General features: G+C 41.0%; 1 long non-coding RNA gene across 1 annotated transcript in view; it reads left to right on the top strand.

Annotated features, from left to right (window-relative positions):
- The window catches only part of LOC116667646, a 219,128-nt gene that overhangs the window by 144,307 nt on the left and 53,272 nt on the right, over positions 1 to 21,549 (top strand). The window contains exon 2 of the long non-coding RNA XR_004324578.1: positions 290 to 447. This is a non-coding gene — a long non-coding RNA (uncharacterized LOC116667646). The remainder of the gene's footprint in view (positions 1 to 289; positions 448 to 21,549) is intronic.

Raw genomic sequence — 21,549 nt, 5'->3', positions numbered from 1 at the left:
CATCTCTGCTGAGGGAGGCCGGGGAAGTATCTCAGCTCCATTTTTCATCCAGGGAAGGGTAATTTATTTTATTGAAAGAACTATAGGCCCCAAACTGAGGACAGACATTTCACTTAATATAGTTAATGCAGCCAGGTGTGGAAAATGAAGAACCTTTGAAGGCTACATCCCGCAGTTCTTAGCCTTGGGCAGCAAACACTAACAGAAATCAGAACTCTCCAGCCTCTCCCTAGGTTCATATTTCTTGGTCCTTTGTTTGGTCTATTTAACCTGCATCTTTCTGGCTCAGGATCCCTTGGAAGGCTCTGAAAGTCATCAGAAGGCAGAAGCATGAAGATTTCTCCATGATGTCATTAATAAGGCGACACTGACCTCAGAAGTTAATTCATCTTGGACACACATATTGAGCAGCTGGTCGTCGAGGAGAGAAAATGTCACTTTCTGTCGGTAAGGTGGGAGTGGAGTCGGGGCAGAGAGGGTGAGAGGGTGGGTGTCTGGCTTCCTGACAGCTGGATTACTGAGAGAAGTGTCAGATGACTCTTGTCCCTGCCACACAGGCTTTCCCAGTTGTTTCCAAGTCTTCAAAATGCTAATAAAAATACTTTCACATTTTCATTTGTAATGGCGGGGGCTTGTATTAGTTAAGATACTGCCAGCTGCTACAATAGATAAAATTTGAAATCTCCGTGGCTTAACACAATGGAAATTTGTCATGAAGTCCCAGAGGTGGTCGAGGGCAGGGTCATGGGAAGGGGACGGAGGAGATGGCACTCTGGTCCACCCAGGGAGCCAAGCTGATGGAGGTTATGCCGTTCCAACATGTGGTACCCAAGGTTGTCCTCAGTGTCAACACCAACTCCACTCACATGGGAAGAGAGAGAGGGTGGAGAAGACAGCCCTACTTCTTCACCACGTGGGTCTGAAAATGACACAAATCACTGTCATTCATATTCTGTAAATAAGAGCTAGTCATGGGGACACACAAGGGTGGCCAGGCACTTGGAAATGGAGTCGTGGCTGGCAGCATCTCCCCGAAACAGTTTTGTAGGAGGGAGGGAGGATGCAGATAGAGAGTTTGCATGATCTGCTACAACATTCTTTCGTGCAAACAATAGAAACTAACTGGTGACCTTTAATAATAAGATGAATTTATTAGGAGGATATTAGGTGACTCAAAGAGCCAATAGGAACATTTCTGGGGTGAAGCTGCAGAAACTACCTGAAGGTTTTGTCAAGATGAGGCTGCCAAAATAAAGAAGCCATCTTGTTTTATCTTCTTGCTGCTTGTTCCTAGTATTCAAACTCTCCGGAGAAGTATATGACTGGTTTAGGTTGGGTTATTTGTCTGCTCCTCAAGACTGTGTCCAGAGGCAACTCCTCAGAGAGAAAGAATATTTAGCAACCAAAGGAAATGGAATGAAGGTGAAACAGCCAAAGCAAGAAACGTTTGTTCGCCATCTTTCACAGCAGATGCCAATTTTGAGGTGCGAAAAAAAAAAGTAAAGCTAATTGCTACCTCATGGAGATTTTATATATGATGTATAAAAGAGAACAGATTGGAAATTATGAGTTTTTGAAAGTATGGTAGACCTCCGCAGAGTCAAATACTGTAATAACTGCTTTAATAAGCATCACCATCTATTTCTTTTCGTGTTGCTGTTCTTCAGAGATAGTATAGTGTTATCATCCATCAGGGGTGCCCTGACCCATGAGGCACCTCCCTCCGTGGTTGTCTGAGTGCTGTCATGATGTTATCTTTGGTCCCCTTGGTCTTTTAAGAGAGTAACACAAGGGACCACATCTTCCCCTCATGCAGAAGCACTTTCAAAGCTTCTGCTTGGGTCACGTGGCCAAATCACGCCACCTGACTGCGTCTGCATCTGCTGCTGCTGGTTAGGAATTAGGGGTTACTCTTCCTTTGCATGTGCATAGAGGAGGCGCTCACAAATTCTTGCTGAATGCAGTTGAAAGGTGAGAGAGGCTAAGGAGAAATCATCAAGCAAACCTAATTGGCATTCAGTAAACTCCAGTTTACCAACAGTGTTTGTTTATTTGTTTGAGTCTCCGGAGAGGTCCAAATTCAATACAATAAAAAAATGCCACCCAGAGGATATCTTGTGTCTAACTGCAGTTTAGAATATTGTGTTCCTGAGATTACTAGGTAAATAAAAGGAGCAAGGAGAGATCAAGTTGGACAATCTGAGAAATTATGTGAGGACTACACAAATCTTAGAAAGTGGAACAAACCATGAGAATGAAAATTTAATTTGACTTAATTCTAAGAAAATTTTAATTTTTTTTAGGTTGAAGTTCTGTTCTTTATTTGGTGTCAGAAAAAGTTACTATTAAAATTAGGCATGAACTGGGCCTTGAGAAAATATCCCTTCATCCTTAAGTGACACATGGATTGAGACAGAAGTCAGACACAAGACAAAACCTATGTCTTTCTGGACAGAGTATCTGGATAAGAAATGATGATATTCTACAATAAGGAAGTAATGCCTTCGGGACATTTTCCCTTCTCATCATAATGTAACCCCTTAGTACAACTCTTCTTTCCTTTTACAAATTAGAAACACTGAATTTGCGTATTTACTTTTTCAATGGTCCATGGTAATGGGAAAGGAAAATGAGTGGGGAGGAGAGCCCAGAAGGATATAATCAGTCCTCCGTATCCTTGGGTTTGGCATCCTCAGATTCAAGCAACCATGGACTGAAAACATTTGGGGGGAATTATTTTTGGAAAGTTCCAAAAAGCAAAACTTGAATTTGCTGTGCTCTGGCAACTATTTATATAGCATTTACAACTATCTACTTAGAATTACATTGTATTTAAAAGTATTTACATAGCAGTTACATCATATTAGGTATTATAATTAATCTAAAGATGATTTAAAGTATACAGGAGGATGTCCGTAGGTTTTATGCAAATCATATGCCATCTTGCATAAGGGACTTGTGCATCCTCAGATTTTGGTATCTCTGGGGGTTTTGGAACCAATACCCCATGGATACTGTGGGATGACTACATAGATAATTGGTATCAGCAGATTCTTTGCAAGCCTCATTATTTCATTTCATCCATTAATTTTAATATCTGCCTTCATTCTGTTTGATCTTACACCAGAATTACAACAAACAGCTCATGAACATTGCTTTGATTTTTAGTTCTTCTTTTTCAAAGTGATGTGGTTTCTAAAAGGTACAAAGAGACACAAAAGCAGCTTTCAAGAAAGAGAGACAAATGTGAACATTTCACATTATCTGAGAGTGGCCTCTGTTAGATGTGAACTAGTCTATGGGGAATGGGTCAGCCATGGTGACTGTATCCCATGATCTCAGCCTTGGGTGACTGATAGGATAGACACCAACTCACTGCGAGAAGGGTTGGGGCAAGGAAACATCTGTAATAAAAATGATACGAACCAACCAAACCAACTGAATTCCTAAGACTTTAGTGCTAAGATTGGAGAGGGGTGATTCAATGAGGGTAATAACAACAGCAAACCTTCTCCATTTATTGAGTGCCTACCCCTACTGGGCATTAGGGGTCCAGCTAGGGACCTATCACCACCCATCACCATGGCTACGCCTCTAAAAGCAGCCCTATGGGGCAGACATTATTCCCCACACTGTGCGTGGGATTCCAGTCCTGAGGCAGGCTCGCCTCCTTTCAAAAGTTTAGGAGATAAGACCTCAGCCCTCACAGCTGAATTCCATGAGCCCTCAGGCAAGTCTTATTCATATCCACTAATAGCAGCTGGGGATGTTCGGGACTGAACCCTGCCACAAAGAACGTGATTAGCAGGTTGTCAGGGGGATCTCTGTGAGACCGGACATATTGGGGAAAAAAAAAACCAAGAGCCTGTAACCAAAGCCTTTGATGCCATTTGGGAAATATGGTCCTAACACGAAAGTGAGCTCGCTTTGCTTTACCATTACTTTGCCAAGTCAGCTGCTTTGAGAAGAGAGGCCATGTTATTCTTTTTAAAAAGAAATTTATTATTACTTTTTGTTTGGTTTTTTTTTGGGGGGGAGGTAATTAGATATGTTTGTTTGTTTGTTTGTTTATTTAGTAGAGGTACTGGGGATTGAACCCAGGAGTTCTTACATGCTAAGCACACACTGTACCGTTGAGCTATACCCTCCTGCCCCCACATTATTCTTTTTATTGCAACTTGTCTGTAGTTTGCCGTAGGGATGACCATGTTAAGATGCGCTGGATCTTGATAATTCTGTGAGCAGCTTGACAATAGCCTGGCATTCAAAACCTTCCTTTCAATATAAGATCGAGCATTTACAAAGCACATATTGTGTGACCAACAGGGTACCGGGCTCTGTGGTGTAGAATGAAAGAAATAGAAACCCTTGTTATTTTACTGAGGTTAGGCCTGCGCTAGAAAGCAATACAATACCTAATGAAATGCAAACTTGTGTGACCTGCAGTTGTAATAAAGGTTCTGAAGTGAGAAGAATGCGTAGGGGCTGGAGTTGGGTAGGAGGATTTTGAGGAGGTGAGAGGGTTGGGCCTTAAAAGGTAAGCAGGGTGATGAGCAGAAAGGAGAGGAGGATAGAGCAAGAGTAAGGCTGTGGGGCCCAGAAGGCTCCTCCTGCCTGGTGGGGCCAAGGTGCCAAGGTGCTTCCCAGCACTGAGTGTTGACTTGATGCAAGGGTTGTACGGGCTGAGCAAAGCCCTGTGCCCAGCAGTGCAGTGGCCAATATGCAGCACGTGTGTTTCTCAGCCCATTGTTTCATGCAGCCACCACCAGCATTTGAGAGTCAGAGTTGAAATCTATTGACTTTTTTGGACGCTTCCTCCAAGACCACAGCTGTAGAGATTTATGTATGTGGGCAACAAAAGCAAACTCCTTTCTCTTTGAAAAAATCTGTCCTGCTGCTCCTTAGTTCTTTTTCTTCTGCTACTCCCATAAGGAAAAGTAATGAGAAATATATCTAGCTTTAAGCAAACACCTGCATTGTGCTAAGTGACACATATCCTCAATCTTAACTCTTTAGAAAAGCATCTTAAAAGTAAACTGCATTGTTGGTGGGCTAGTTGGTCCCACTATTCTCCATACTTGTCAAAAGCAGGACCAAATGTCCAACACAACCCAGCTTGTAAAATCCATGGACCCAAGACCTAGTTGATGTGGCATTCCTGACCCAACCATCTAAGTGTATGGAGGCCATCCCACCCCAAAGTCACAGCTTTGGATCTTTCCGTGTTGTGGGTTCCCTGAACTAGCTCTCTAAAAATCTGTTCTCTGTTCACACATTATTCTGAAACAATATTAACAAAATACTTACAGAATGTTTGCAAAAAGGTTTTAGCTACTCATAGGTGCTGAGCTTTGGGAGGAATTTGACAATGCACAAACCTGTCCACTGTCCTTTCCTGGTAACTGGCTTCCCAAGGTAACTTGAATTATTGGATTCATTAGGATTTGGACAGAATCTTACTGAATAGTTTTTATTTGGTTATATTTATATTGTCTTCTATCTAGGAGAACATAAGGTGGAAAAATAACATAGGAACAATTTATAAATATTGTAGAACAATTTTCAAAGTTAGCCAGAGTATAAACCCAAGCCAAATATTATCCCCTTGAAGTTCTTTAAAAGAAAATATAAGTAGACAAGATAATTTCAGTTGGTAAATTATGGGAGTCAAGCTCCACTTAACCTTTGGCTGTTACAAGTTTCTATCATCAGATACACAGCTTTTAAATCAAACTGTTGATGTTTGTAGTTGATCCGATAACCCCAATGAAATACTTTGTTCCATGTTGTCCTTTATCTCTCAAACCAGGACTTCTGCGGGCTGTGTGTTTAGAGCAGGTGCTGCATTTTATTCTTTTTTGAATCTCCCGCAGCGCCTGGCTCAGTGCCTGGCACCATGAAATTGTCATGGAAGTAAACGGGTTTTAAATACTGTTTCCTGCCAGAAAGTCGTTGTTACATTTAATCACCTGTCATGAATTTGAGTGGAATATAATGGAGCATATATATTACATAGCAATATTATAAGGAATCTAGAAAGCTGAGAATACTGGTTCCAGGTAACACCTGAGATCAAAATCTTTAAGGAAACTAATCTATATTAGAAAACTTTAATTGCTTCTTCTTATTGCACATCTGCCACCTCAGGACAAAGAACATGATTGAAGGTATAAGGTATAAGATATACATGGATTTATTGATGTTGATTAAGGTCTAGATTCAAATTCTTGATTAGGCTTTTGCCATCAATAATGTATATAATGGCTCTGGAAGATTAAGGAGACAAGTGATTAGTGGTTTAGACTGAAGTTTACATAAATGTTCTATTAGTGTATAACTGATTAAAAATTACAAGAGAAATTACTTTAAAAAATAAAATTGAAGAGGTGGTTTTGCCATGATGTGATGTGAAATACTTAGCTTTCCTATCGTCTCTCTTTTCAATGTGGAAATTAATTCCTAGTCATTAATTCAACAAATATTTATTGAGCACCTATTATGTACCTGGAACTGTTTCAGACTCCTGCGATGGAACGTTGAAAAATGACTGACTCTTAAGAAGCTTGCATTTTGGTGGGATAGAGACACACTATTAAAAAAGTAAACAAATATATAGATAATTTCAGATAGTGCTCTAAAAACAGCATGACAGGATAATGCGGTAGAGTGAACTGGTATGTAGGGGACTCCTGTTGCTGTGTGGTTAGGGTAGATCTTCTCCAGAAAGATTTAACATTTGAGATAAATAATTATTGCTGGGAAGTCCCATAAATATTTTGAAGAAGAGCATGCTGGGTCAAGAGCAGCAAGTAGAAAGACACAGAAGTGAAACACTTTCAATGAGTTCAAGGAACAAAAACATGGTTGGTACGACCAGAGTGTAATGAGATGGGGCAGTGGGGTGGGGAGGCTGGGGACTGTAGGATATGAGTGCAAAATACTAATCTCGGAGAGTGGGAAGTTACTAGGGGAATGTAAAGGGGTTGCAGGTAGTGTTGAGCACTCATTTAAAATTTGCAGCCATGACTTTCTTCAGTAACGAGTTCTTGTTGCAGCTGTGGAACGGATAGTTGAGTTTAGACAACTGTGCTTTCTACAAAGATATGATGTTGGAAATGAAGGAGAAGGTAGTCAAAAGTATTTATTAAGTGATGATTGTAATGATGAATCATGGAATCTAGGATGGGTTATGAGGGCTGGTGTTCTGACGGTCTCCTCTTCACCCAATGGGTGAGGGAGGGACTCTTGCCCTGGGGTGATGAGGATGGCCGAACACATGACGCTCAACACTTAACAAATGAAACTGACAGCAGATTATGAGTCTCAGACACTCATAGCCAGGAGAGGGGGGAAGACACCTCACAGGGCTTGCACGTGAACAGCACGTGAACAGCCAGTGGTTGTTGGAAGCAGGCTTTGTAGTAGCATCAGGAGGGTAAGGGGCTCCCCAGTTCCTGCTGGAGGATGTGATAAGCTTGTTTGAATAATTTTGCAGGCTTGCAGGAAACTAAAACTGCCACTGAGGCAGGGACTGTGCTTGGTTCCCGTGATCAGGAGGGTTATGTGGCTAGAGGACCTTACCTGTGGTGGTAGAGTGGAGAGGGGAGCTTGTGGTTGGCCCATTTGAGGCTCTCCTCGATTGTCCCCAGATGTCAAAGGAACACGTAATATTAAATCTTAATTTTTGATCTCAAGCCACAGCTGGGAAGGTAAGAGAGGTAATGCATAGTAACAAAGGAGTAATGGACTGGAGATCTCCATATATTTGAAGGATTACTGAAATGGGAGGTGAGAAGTTAGGAGATGGTTGTGAGGATGATGATTGAAGTTGTGATCTCAGGGAGTTTCAGATTAAATGAAAGACATGACTTTGGAAGTGGAAAGCTGAAGTGGAATTGGGGAGCAGTAGGGGATGGTGGGTGATGCTAGATGACCTCAGAGTTGAGGAATTCTGGTGGTGACAGAGTTGTGAGGCATGATGTGGTTAGTAGTAAAATCATTTAGACATAGGTAATCCATGAAACTACTGTCATAGATTTTCGTCATGAAGATGTGAGCCCACTGGGTGTCCCTTCTCTTCTGGGGGGGGGGGAGATGACCTCGAGGGGGCACAAGGGCCTGGGATGACTTCTGTGGACACCAGATGGAGTGTGCTCTCACCAGCATCATCACAGGTCCCAGACCACTTCTTCTGGGCTCCATTGCCTGGCACAGGTCCTGCCATTCGGTGGAGGGTGCTCAGTGAATGTTGGTCAGAATCCCTTGAATTGTATGTGTTAATTAAACAGAACACTGTTCTGTTTGGTGATTTCTGTAACCCTGTCTTTACCCTTAAGGGTTTCTAGACTGATCAAAGAACTGATTATTTCATTTTAACTTTTCAGGTTATGGGATTCTCTGGGGTACCAGGTTCAACTTTATTCAGTTATTTAACACACATTTAATTTGTGTCTACTAGATTCCAGACATGACACTATGTGCTGAGGATATAATGGAGAATAAGGCAGAAACTACCCGCCCCTCCCTCCAACAACCCTGCTCCAAGAAGGACTTTTTGTAGCCTACAGATTTCAAAACTTAGAAAAATATGCTTGACAATCACTAATTACAACACAATATAATAAGTACTGTGATAGGACAAGTATAGTCACTTAGGAGAGGCATCTAACCCAGAATTAGGCTAAGGGAAGTCTTCGTGGAAGGAACAATATCTAAGCTGGAATCTGAAAGACGAATAGAGTTTGATTGCAGGGCTGGGGGTAGGTGGGTAAGGAGCAGGCAGTTACGTTCCAGAATAAGGGAAATTGAGTATCTCCCAACCCTTTTGGGCACTCTCTTTGCCTCTCATTCTTAAAATGCTTTTTTTCCTTGTCTTTACATAATTCAAAGTATGCATTATATTAATTCATGTGATGATTTTACAAATTCATTCTTCTGTTAATTTAATGCATGTTGTATATATTCTTAAACTTCTTGTGGTCTAGTCTATCTGGTTCTTCAGAGAAATGTGAAATTGGGTGCTTACAAAATGATGAGGCAGATAACTTTCTATTACAGTATAAAACTCTATGCCCCGAAACAACAGCAGTGTAGATAGGAAACAGAAATAACTTACACATAAGGAGTAAATATTAAAAAAAATATTAAATATTAAAACAGACTCACACGCACAAATTCACAGATAAGTTCTCTAACTTAGAGCTTGTGTGATCTCGTATTCCTTGAGTTTCTAAAAAATGAAAACAAAATTGAGACTTTCAAAAGTTTCCAGTTTCTACCCAATGTGAAAACAGCTAGCAAGAACACAGGAACTTCATCACATAGGCTTGAAGGCAGGTTCTTTCCCCCTAGTCGAGCCTCTGGATGACAATGCAGCCAGCTGACCCTGCGATTTCAGCCTGTGGAGTCTGGAGCAGAGAATCCAGCCAAAACATGCCAGATCCCTGGCCCATGGAAACGTTGAGATAATAAATGTGTGTTGCTTTAAGCCACTAAGTTTGCAGTGATTTGCAGCAATGCAAAACTCATACCGGATGGTAATTATACTTTTCCCCAGGATCGTTTTGCGGCACACATGAGATAATCCATGTAAAATATGTAGCATAACACCTGGCACACAATGAACACAGCAAATATTAGTTACTTAACAATATCAGTTTGATTTTAGGCAAGTGATTTAATCTAGCTGGATTTTGGTGTTTCTTATTCCTGAGATGAGAACATTAAACTAGAGCTACATTTTTAGAGACTCTGAAATTTGATGCAAAATGTCCAGGGATTTCTAAAAAGCCAAACCACTGTTGTAATAGGGAAGAACAAATCTGACTTCCTATTAGATCTAACCCTGGGCTCTGTTTCCTGGGTTTAGTTGTGCCGGTTCTGCACCTTTTGTAAAAGAATGTTGCCTAGAGCCTGAAATAGACAGGAGAGCCCATTTTCAAGCCTCTGACCTTTAAAGGTATAACACTTTTCCATTCATATGGAGATAAAAAGTTGCAGAACGGAGGGTAACATTTGTCTTGCGGGAGATTTACAGGAACATCATGACCTGACCTGCCTGTGTGGACAGCTGCAAGAACAAAGGATTTCAACACCAAGAAGTCTGCAACAACCAACCAAACCCCCTATCCTTTTTCAGTATAAAAGGAGCCTGAATTCTGACTTGGGGAAGATGTTTCTCTAGGACATTAGTCCTCCGTCTTCTTGGTCGGCTGGCTTTTCAAACAAAGCTGTTATTCCCTGTCCCAACACTTCATCTCCCAATTTATTGGCTTGTTGTGCTGTGAACAAAACAAGTTTGGACTTGGTAACACTGTTAGGATGTTATGAGGGAAATGGGTGATGCTTCAGAAGAAGGAACTGCTAATATCAGCATCACTGGTTTCATGGAGCCTACAATGTGACTTTTGCTTTCCAACATTTGAGACTACGATCACTAGGATGTACTTTGCAGGCAGTTCAGGTCTTTGGGGGTGTGTGTGTGTGTGTGAGCGCGCACGTGGGATTGTTTTTGGAAGAACAAAAATCAGAATACCTTGTGTCTATAGGACACTGTACTGTAAGCTTTTAATAGTGGCTCATCACTTCTTTCAGAGAATAGGGCCATTTTTAAAAGATGAATTCAAAAGGTTGAGCTTTATTAGACAATTAATGTTGAACAAAGAACATCTTAAATAAAACAAACAAACAAAAGGCTATAATATGTTTTAAAGCTCTTTGAAAACATCAGTTTACCAACAGAAGCCACCTGGTCCCAGGCTGAAAGTAAGATGCATGATTTCAACTGTTGAAAGTAAAATTTAGAGAGTGTATCAACTAGGTGCTAATGTATCTTTATTAGAGCCCAGTAACTTCAAAATTAAGTTTTCAAAAAGTGCTCAGATTGGATCTCATTAACCTATTCTCCTCTTTCAAGATGAGATATTAGAAGCCAGTGAATTCTCACAGCTGTTTAAAAAAGCAGGCTTCTTGGATTTCACAGTATTTGTTAACAATGTGCAAAGATCAGCTATAAAACCTAATGTGTTGGACCAAGTCAGTATGCCATCCCAGCCCTGATGAAACGTGTTTTACCGTATGCTCATTACAGAGCCCGTGGGCAGCGTGTGCACAAAGGCTAAACTAACCTTCCAGCAACCTGTAGTGGAAAATTCTGCTCCTTTAATGCTGATAGCCTGGCAGGAATGGCTTCCTTCATTCCTTTGGTGGAGACTTTATGTCAGATTTGATAACTGGAAAAATAAACTAGGAAAACAAAGCTTGTTAAAGATACGGTGAGAGTGTTCATTTTTTTTATGGGTGTGCCCATTCCAGATTCAAGAGGACCACCAGCAGTCCCCCCCCCCCCATTTGCCTGTTACTAATTTAACTTTACTTATAATGGCTTATGGTTGTGTATATGAATCTGTGGTCATATTTATCTTTGTCTTTGAAAGGTTATAGCCTGTTAAGCATTTATCTATGCATTTCTGTGGCATTCCATGGGCAACTCGCACCAAGACAGAATTGTCAAAAGGGTTATGGACAGAGTTCCTTCTCATGCGGGAGTTGGGCTTTTCAGTCAGTAGCCCTTGAATCCCAAAGGACCACCATGTTTATTAGCCAAGTACTTGCACCCCCTTTTCTCCCTAATTCAGCCCATCTGCAGCAACTCTGATTGCTGTTGGTAGACCAGGCTTAAGGTCTCATTTGCTGCTGTACATTGCTTGAAGTCTCTTTCCTAAATAATTTGGTGAAAGGCGGTCATTTGCTTCCTGACTTCTACTTTTACACCACATTCACTCCTTAATTACCACCTGGCACAATGTGTTTATTTGTTGCTCACGATATAAAACTCTGAAATCTGCATATGGAAACCACCCTGAGTTCTAGAATGAAGTGGTCTTTCTGGCCGGAGGTCTTCAGTTGAACAATGCCCCCTTTAGTTTCTGCTTCTAACGCATGTCGAATGATTCTTTAGGGCTTCATACCTATAATTATGCTAGAGTCAATGTAGATGGCCCTGAACACCTCCCCAGATTATCCCAAGGATTTTCTAGGTGATCTTGTATGGACTGGGGTCCCCATAATTGACTCCAGGAAACCTGGAAAGAAGTTTGACCATCGCCATGAACCATTAACTATTAAGTAGGGCCACTGCTTGGCATCAGGGTCTGAGAGCTCAGCAGGAAAGCCTAAAACCTCATGTGGGCTGCTTGTAAGAAAAGCATTGCTTATGGAGAGAGGCATAGGTGACGCTGGAGCTGGCTAGGCAATGCATTTTGTTTAACTCTTTTTCTCAAAAAAAATCTTTTTAATAGCCTAATGTACTGGGAAAAGGGCCTGCATTCATGTTAGGCAGGTGGTCCCTCAAGGCAGGTTCAAAACACATTACTCTGATGGGAAATAAATTACACGCTCAGAGCCCCTAGCTATTTCAAAAGGTGGTCTGTGGATATAGGTGGTCTCCTTAGCAATTTTTACTTTACACATTTAATGTACATACGTGGTCAGTGCCGCTTCACTTGTCCGTGTGTCTTCTGTCTGCTTACAGACTTCTAGCGGACAGTGTCAGAATCAGCTTGCTTTTTTATAGACTGAGACCCATCTTGCCCTGTGGCTATTTAATCTGTGTTTTTAAGTATAAAGTGTGCTAGTTATGCTAAGTTTCTGGATGGTGCTAGAGAAAGGGGCTTACTGGGCAGATGACTGATTTAGGAAAGTCAAGTTACCCAGCTAGAGCATGGGGTAGGGAGCTCAGATGTTTTATCCAGAGAGTTAGAGACACTCCCATATGAGAAGACGTGTAGGCTCTGGAATATAGATAGATGAAAAAGGGGGAGGCAGGTCTCCACTGATCAGGGTACCAGTGTGTGAACGAAATACTGAGGCAAAGTCAGATTTAACCAGGGTCCAGAGCGTGGGCTAGTCCCATGATATAAGATGACCTTGATCTTCAAGTGACTTGAAATAAGTGGCTACATCAGGCAGGGAGGAATACGGGAGAGCAGGTCTGTTCTTGGAACGTTTCTACTACATTTTCCATTCTGCTTCACCTGCACTTGAACAAGACCACCTTAGTCTTTAGCTTTAAACAACTTAGCTGTTCCTTAAATATTAACATGGAAGAGGCTTTGGTGTTGGTAGGGGTGGACTGACCAACTGTGCTCTGACCTCTTAACTGTGCAATGATTGCACCTGACATTTGATGGACAGTGAAACCTGGCAGTGCCGATGCCCAACCTTAGCTTCCTGCCATGTTGGTCTTCCCACCCCTGCCCCCTACCCCCACCATATTCCCTTGGATCCTCCACAGTTTCCTCAGACTCCAGAGTCTGTGGATGAATTCTCCGTCTTAGGAAATGGAACTACTCTCGTCCCAGGAATCTGGGAGTCATTTATGACACTTTGCCTTTCCTTTTCCCTCATTCCTTCAGCCCATCAAGCACTAAAGTTGGTGGTTCCTACTTTCTTCCAGTTCTTGTTCTCAAACCACTGCCCTGGTTTGTCTCTTGTTACCTCCAACATGGATTGTTCCAGTGCTCTTCTGGCCTCCTTGCTTCTAGGTTTGACCCCTCTGATCCATTCTCAACAAGCTGCTAGAAGAATCTTTCTAAACCCCAGATCTGGTCATGTGTCTCCCTTTCTTAAATCCTTTCAATGACCACAAGTGTTCTTAGGGTTAAGACCCACATCCTTATCCTGGACTACTTTACAATCTGGCCCCAATTTTCCTCTCCATTCTTATCTCTTGCCATGTTCTTTATCGTACACCATGAGGTAGTTGCATTGAACTATTTGCAGTTATTTGAATAGATCACATCATTTCATGCTTTTCTGCCTTTGTTTAGGCTCCTCATCAACCCACCCCTCTCTCCTTACCTGGAGAACACCACTGCTCACCTGGGAGCATCTTCCCTTGCTTAGCTCAGTGGTTACCTTCTTTGTGAAGCTGATCATTCCTGAAACATTCTCTCACCTCCCTCATCTATCAGCTTGAAGAACTAACTGTTCTTTTCTTTATGTTTCACCGTGCAAACCTCTGTCATAGCAACTGTATCACTTCATTTTTTTTTCTATTTGTCTGTCACTCTATCCCTGTAGTAGACTGTAAATTTCTTAAGAGCAAACATTGTGTCTTATCTTGCAAGGTGCCTGGTACCTAGTAGTGGTCACACATATTTGTTGAAAAAAAAAAAGAATAGATTTTTGGCATATCTAGTGATCTCAGATATAAGATTGGTGAGAAATCTCATTGCATTTGGACTGAATAAGTGACTGAACCCAGATAAAGCCTCTCTCTACATAAACTTTCAAGATTCTGGAGGCAGATGGAGAGATCAACTCGTTTTACAGCTGCCCAAGACAAGCCTTGTATGTAAGTTCTTTTGCTCATTAAACCTGCCACCTACCAGTCTGGAGTGGTCTGCCTTTTTCTTTGGTTTTTTCCTTGCCCTCTGTGTACAGGGACCTGTTACAGATTTCACCTGGGAACTCCTGAGTTTTTGAATCAACAATTGGTGAGCCAGCCAGGAGATGGGAGAAATGAGTCTTGGGAGAGGTTTCCACTGGGAAAATCCCAAGTTGGCCATTGATCTTTGTGTAGGGAGGGGTGGCTTGCGTGTTACATGTTTGTGGACTGCCACGTGAGCTTGGGGATACCCTGAAAACACTGGCTGGTTTAATGAGTTTGTCTGAGAAACTTCATAGAGGGCACTGTGGTGAAAACGAAAGCCTGTTATCCTCTGTCCTTTGTCTGCAGCATGAGAAGTCTCACTGCATGGCTGCCTAATGAGGACTCGCCCGGGGACGGTGCTGACGGTCACTCCCTTTTGCCACCACGGGCTTGTCCCACTCACTGACCAAGAACTTGGGCTGGGTCTGCAACACACATGTTCATCTGAGGGCCTCATTTGGGATAATGTTTAAGAAAAGCGTGCTAGAGTAATGCCCAGTTGCATGACCCATAATTAGTCTGAATAACATTTTCCATTTTAAAGTCTGATTTTATGGGGTTTACTACTTGGCCCATAAAATCTCATTCCAGGCTTAGCCTTGGCATAGATTTTAGCATAAGCAAATTTACCATAGCAATAAATCATGAGCTCAGGTCTTGAACCTATGGGATGACGAGCAAACTCCTGTTACCTGACTGGAAATGCCTCTGTAGGTCTGGGACAGAGTGGCAGTGTCCCTGCTGTTGCTAGTTTTGCTCACAAGCTGTGCAATATCAGTGGCAGACCTGACCGGGGAGGTCCACAGCGGGACTCAGGAAGTGGACACACAGGTGATGCTCTTGTCCTCAGGAGAGTAAGGAAGTGGCTAAAGGCTTCTCGGAGAAAGAATAACAATGACGTGAATTTTGGGGAGTGTCTCTCCACGGATTTGATAAATGAGGACAGGAGCTCTCTGGAGCGGGGGAGGGGGAAACAACTTACATAGGACTGGTATTTTTTGTGATAAAACAGGTCTATTTGAGGACCAGCACCTGGCTTTTCTTCCCCCCTCAGAACATTGGCCAGCATCACTAAACATTCCTATTTCAAATTATTAATTTGACAGGGCCGTCCATGGGAGGACGTAACCGTACTTTAGCCGCAGTTAGTGGACCATAATGTGGTCCCTGAGCTTCATCATTGGCTCCTGGGAACTCATTAGAAATGCAGATTCCTGAGGCCCCCTCCCCACACCTACTGAATCTGAAACTGTGGAATGAGGCCCAGGAATCTGTTTTTTTTTTTCTTTTTATTGAAGTATAGTTGGTTTACAGTGTTGTGTTAGCTTCAGATGTACAGTAAAGTGATTCAGTTATATATGTATAAATATACATGTATATATATTCTTTTCCAGAGTTTTCCATTATAGGTTATTAGAAGATATTGAATATAGTTCCCTGTGCTATACAGTAGGTCTTTGTTGTTTATCTATTTTATGCACAGTAGTGTAAACATGTTAATATCAAACTTAATTTATCCCTCCCCCATTCCTTTCCCCTTTGGTAACTAGATTTGTTTTGTTTTCTATGTCTGTGAGTCAATTTCTAGTTTGTAAATAATTTAAGTGTATCATTATTTTAAAGTCCACATTTAAGTGATATCATGATATTTGTCTTTCTCTGTCTGACTTACTTCATTTAGTATAATAATCTCTAGGTCCATCCAGCTTACTGCAAGTGGCATTATTTCATTCTTTTTTTATGGTTGAACACTATTCCATTATATCTAGATATCTAGATATCTAGATATATACCACATCTTCTTTATCCATTCATCTGTCAAAGGACATTTTGATTGCTTCTATGTCTTGGCTACTGTAAATAGTGCTTCTATGAACAATGGGATGCATGTATCTTTTCAAGTTAGAGTTTTATTTGGATATATGCCCAGGAGTAGGATTGTTGGATCATGTGGTAACTCTATTTTTAGTTTTTTAAGGAACCTCCATACTGTTCTCCGTAGTGGCTCCACCAATTTACATTCCCACCAATGGTGTAGGAGTCTGTTTTTATCAGTGATTTTGATGCCTGCAGCAGTTTGAGGACCACTGGTACATTTGCATCTGAGTGTGAGTCTCTCCTTCATTACTTTCCCGCTGTGTGACGTTGGGTAAGTTGCTTAAATCCTCTGAGCCTTAGTTTTCTGAAAGTAGTTAAATGGGCGCATTGAGCTCAAGTGAGATAATCTATATGAAAACAGGTGGTAGAGCTACAAATGCTACATGTTAATGTCAGAGATGTTACCCAGTGTTACACTCATTTGCTCTTTTCCTGGAAAACAATTAGTAGACCAAGGAGTTTGGTACTTTTCTTTCACCCTTAACAGTCCAAGGAAGACAGACTGAACACCTGAGCAATAGAGCTCGTAAGGTGACCATGATGCTCAGATAATGGCCCTGGCTGCACTGAATCTTAGATAGTCATGGTTAAGGATACATATAAATGCCACTTGGGTGAACGGGTACATTTTCCCAAATACCCATATCTGCTCAAATACATAAAGGTGTCCATCTTTGGTGGGTGGCAATATTCATTTCCCCTAACTCAGGAGACACCACTTGGGAGCCTTTCCAAATGCCATCTTTAGAGTCCACGCTGAAGGGGGGCTTCAGAAGCAAAACATTTCATAGAAAGAAACTTTCCTCCGTCTCCTTCCCTAGATGGGCTCCCAGGTGCCAGACTTTGATGTGATGTTTTCTCTGTTGGCATCTTTATGATGCTGGGATTTTACCACATGTTGGTGATTTTTTTTTTTTTTTAATCTGTCTGGGGATTTAGCAGAGGACTGAAAAGCCCAGCCAAGCCACTTTTAGGAACAGCCATACAATATAATAACTTTCTACTTCTCATTTTGTTTTCTTTTTTGTTTCTCATTATGTAAATTCCAGAAAATTAATCGTGCATTAGAATAGGACAGGCAGGGCCTTTTTGGTTCACGGTCCCTAATTCATCTGTGGTAGATGTTTAAGCACAGAGTCCAGTGTTGTATTTTAATGTCTGGAGAAGAAGGGAGATTGAATATATTCCAGAATAGCTTTGATTTAGTAAAGGAAAAATATCACGCTTAGAATGTTTCAGAATACAGGGCTGGGAACAGAAGACTGCCATTAGTCACTTAAGGAAAGAGGAGGCTTCATCTTCTCATAGGAGCCTGAAGATGGAAGCACTTTAAAGAAATAAATCAGAGAACTTTCCTTTTGGTGTTCGCATTTTTTGGTTTTCATTAACCCATGATAAAACTCTGGCTTTAAGTAAATCTAATTTCTGATTTTCTTTTTTTTTTTTTTTCCTGAAAACCCTCTGCTGGTTAATTTTGGAGTGGATTGGGCCAGAAATGACTCTGCTTTACTCCTTTTTTCTCTTCTCCTTTAAAAAAAATATTTCCCCCAAATTTCGGCTCTTTGACCCCCATCTACAACTATGAATTATCAACTGTGTAATACGAACTGGCCAAAGTGTTAGGAGCACTTACCTTGCATTTTCCCAGTTTAGTTTTGTAGTAATTCTGAGTGCAGACACTATTATTATCTCTATTTTATAGAAAAGGAAACTGAGATGTCAAAGATTAAATAAATTGCCCGAAGTCCTTTACTCAGCTAGTGAGCAGGGGAGGGGGACAGGGATCAATTCCTAGAGCACTTTTCACCCAAGATCTTAAGACCCACCTGGTCCCTAATTAGGAGGAAAATTAAAGAACCTAGTTTGATAATTAGGTGACTGAGGTCCAGCTTGACTTTGCTGTAGTTTCACGTTTCTGCTTCATTCTTGTGATTAACTCCTCGTCCCTGATTTTGCATCATAGCTCCTATAACTTTTTAATCTTATTCCCTGTACTAGGGTTTCTCAACAGTGGCATTATTGGGGGCAGGTAACTTTGTTGTGTGGGGCTGTTCTGTAGATTATTGGATGCGTGGCAGCTTCCCTGGGCTCCACCCACTAAATGCCACTGGTCCGCTCCTCACGTATGACAGCCAAAGTGTCTCCAGACATTGCTAAGTGTTCCCAGGGCGGGGGAAATTGCCCTTAGTTGGAAATCTCTGCCTTATAGCCTTGCTCCCGACTGGGTGACTTGTTGATGACTTTGTCTTGACCAGACTCCTGCACTGTGACTGTCTGGTTGGGTCCACAGCCCTGGGTGACAGTCCTATACCTGAGTCTTCTTAACGCCACAACTCCCTGAGGTCAGCTGTTTGCCGGAGTTGCTGCCTCTCTTCTAGGTCTGAACTCCCCGTCGCCGTGCATCTGCCCTTGGGACACACCGGTTATCCATCTACCAGCAGCCACCTAACTTGATGGCAGAGTCTCACTAGACACGATGTTCTCTGACTGTGCTAAACTCCTGGGATGGACTTCCTCTGACTGCTCTCACTGCCTGCATCATGGCGCGTCTCGTCTCTCCCAATTTATTCTGTTAAATTGGAGACTGGGACTCTGCTCTGATGCAGCCTTTGTCTCCCTGAGGGCTACTGCTCCTAGTTAGCACAGAGTAACTCTCTGCTTTGATCCTTGCATGTGTTTAAACTTGCACCTTTGATACACCTGGAATTGCATGTTCTGGGGGAATTAGCTTCCCGAGTCAGTGGGGAAGGCAAACATTTATATAGTCAAACTTTCTCTGGAAAGTTTCCTAGGAAACAGCAACCTGAAGACTATCTTCATCTTTCAGTAAGTTCCAGCCAGTCATGATTTGAAGTCTTGTCTGATAATTTAGTCTCACAAAATTTATTATGTCAAATAACACAGCAGAAGTTTGCCCTGTAAAGACTCAGTAGTTCTTCAGGGTAGAATTTGAGAAGTAGAACTTAAGGGTCTAAGGTAAATACATTCATTCAAACTGCTAAATTACCATTCTTTTTTTGGGGGGGGGGGAATTGCAGGGAAGTTTATTTATTTATTTATTTTAATGGAGATGCTGGGGATTGAACCCAGGACCTTGTGCATGCTAAGCATGCACTCTAGCACTCAGCTATACCCTCTCCCCCAAGTTACCATTCTTTTTTTTTTTTTTTTAACATTTTTTATTGATTTATAATCATTTTACAATGTTGTGTCAGATTCCAGTGTAGAGCACAATTTTCCAGTTATACATGAACATATATATATTCATTGTCACATTTTTTTCTCTGTGAGCTACCATAAGATCTTGTATATATTTCCCTGTGCTATACAGTATAATCTTGTTTATCTATTCTACAATTTTGAAATCCCAGTCTGTCTCTTCCCACCCCCTGCCCCCTTGGCAACCACAAGTTTGTATTCTATGTCTGTGAGTCTATTTCTGTTTTGTATTTATGCTTTTTTTTTTGTTACCATTCTTTAAGAGGGATCTAACTTAAAATTCTGCCAATGGTATGAGTCTTTCCTATATCAATGCCATGACCAAAACTGGCTATTAATAATCAACTTAATTTCTGCTCATCAAGTGGGTGAAAATGACATTTTGTTATTTTCATTTAATTTTCTTGATCATGGGTCACACTCATCATCTTTTCAAATACTTACTGGCCATTTATATTTCTTTTTTTTAGCATTTTTTATTGAGTTATAGTTATTTTACAATGTTGTGTGAAATTCCAGTGTAGAGCGTAATTTTTCAGTTATACATGAACATACATATATTCATTGTCACATTTTTTTTTCGCTGTGAGCTACCACAAGATCTTGTATATATTTCCCTGTACTATACCGTATAATCTTGTTTATCTATTCTGCATTTTGAAGCCATTTATATTTCTGCTGTGAATTGCTTTTTCACATACTTGGTTCATTTTTTTTTTCTTCGTGGTTGCTTAGTTTTTCATGCTGATTTTCAGAAACTTTTTCCTGAAAACGTTTCTTCTAGTTCCTTGAGTTGTATACATTGTATTTCAGTCTGTAGTTCACCTTCTAACTTCATGGTCTCTTTAACTGTGCAGAAGTAAATATTTAGGTATTCAAATCTCTTACTCTTTTTCTATCTTACTTTAGGGTGTTGTGTTTTGCTTAGGAAGGCCTTTTTTCACTATAATAATTTGAAAATATTCTTTTAAAATAATATTTTATATTTAAAGTTTTGCTTAGCTATTACTTCCATATATGATAAGAATCTGACTCTATTTTTCCTAAATACTCAATCTGTTTTTAAGGTCATTTATTGAATAATTCATCATTTCCTTTTTGAGTTCACATGCCGCATTTCTCATTTGTTAAATTTCTATTCATAATTAGTCAGCTCTGAACTCTGTATTTTGTTTATTCATTTATTTATTATTGTATTTATAGCAAAGGATTTTAATTTGTTTAAAGCATGTTAAATTTCCCACTCGCTGTCTTTTTTAAAATTATTTCTTGGCTCTTTTCTACATTTTGTTTTCCAGATGAATGTTAGAGTGTGTCAGGTATGAAAAGTATTTGCCTATATATAGGTTAAAATGATAGTTTACCATGAGGGAATTGATATTATAAAAATACTAAGTTTTCTTAACCAGGGATATACTCTCTCTCTCCATTTATCCTGGTCTTTTCTCTTAATAAAGTTTTCTTCAAATAAGTATTGAACATTTTTGTTAGTTTTATAATTTTTGCTGTTATGACACACTTTCTAATTGCTTATTCCAATGAATGCTACTGATTTTTGTATATTTATTTTATATTCAGTCACGTTACTACACACCTTAATTTTTCTTAACTTTTTCCAGATGATGCCTTTGGAGCCCTTTGATTCTTACAGAACGCCTTTAGGTTTGATGTGGGATGAGTTACAAAATCACCCACGTGGTCCCGGCTCTCTGACAGCAGCGGTGCACCCACAGACCACACACACAGCCGTAGCCCCATCACAGATGTTCTCCCCGCACTCTTTCCTCCTCGTGCTTCCCGGCCTTATCCTTGCTCTTGTGCTCTGCTTTGTTTAGGGAACCCATTAGGGTCTGATACCCCAATCACACCTCTGTCCATCCCCTTGGCTTCATTGTCCCTCCAGGTCCCCAGGATGATTAGATACTGGCCTCTGCTCTTCAGCACCCTGTCCTCCCCTCTCCTCCCCCACAACCAGGCTGGACAGTTGGAAGCACAGCAATGAGTCTGAACAGCCCATC

The sequence above is a fragment of the Camelus ferus genome, chromosome 12 (genome assembly GCF_009834535.1).
Source record: "Camelus ferus isolate YT-003-E chromosome 12, BCGSAC_Cfer_1.0, whole genome shotgun sequence".
In the NCBI taxonomy this organism is placed as follows: domain Eukaryota; kingdom Metazoa; phylum Chordata; class Mammalia; order Artiodactyla; family Camelidae; genus Camelus; species Camelus ferus.
Note: the sequence above shows the minus strand (reverse complement) of the source record. Positions and strands in the feature narration are given on the sequence as shown.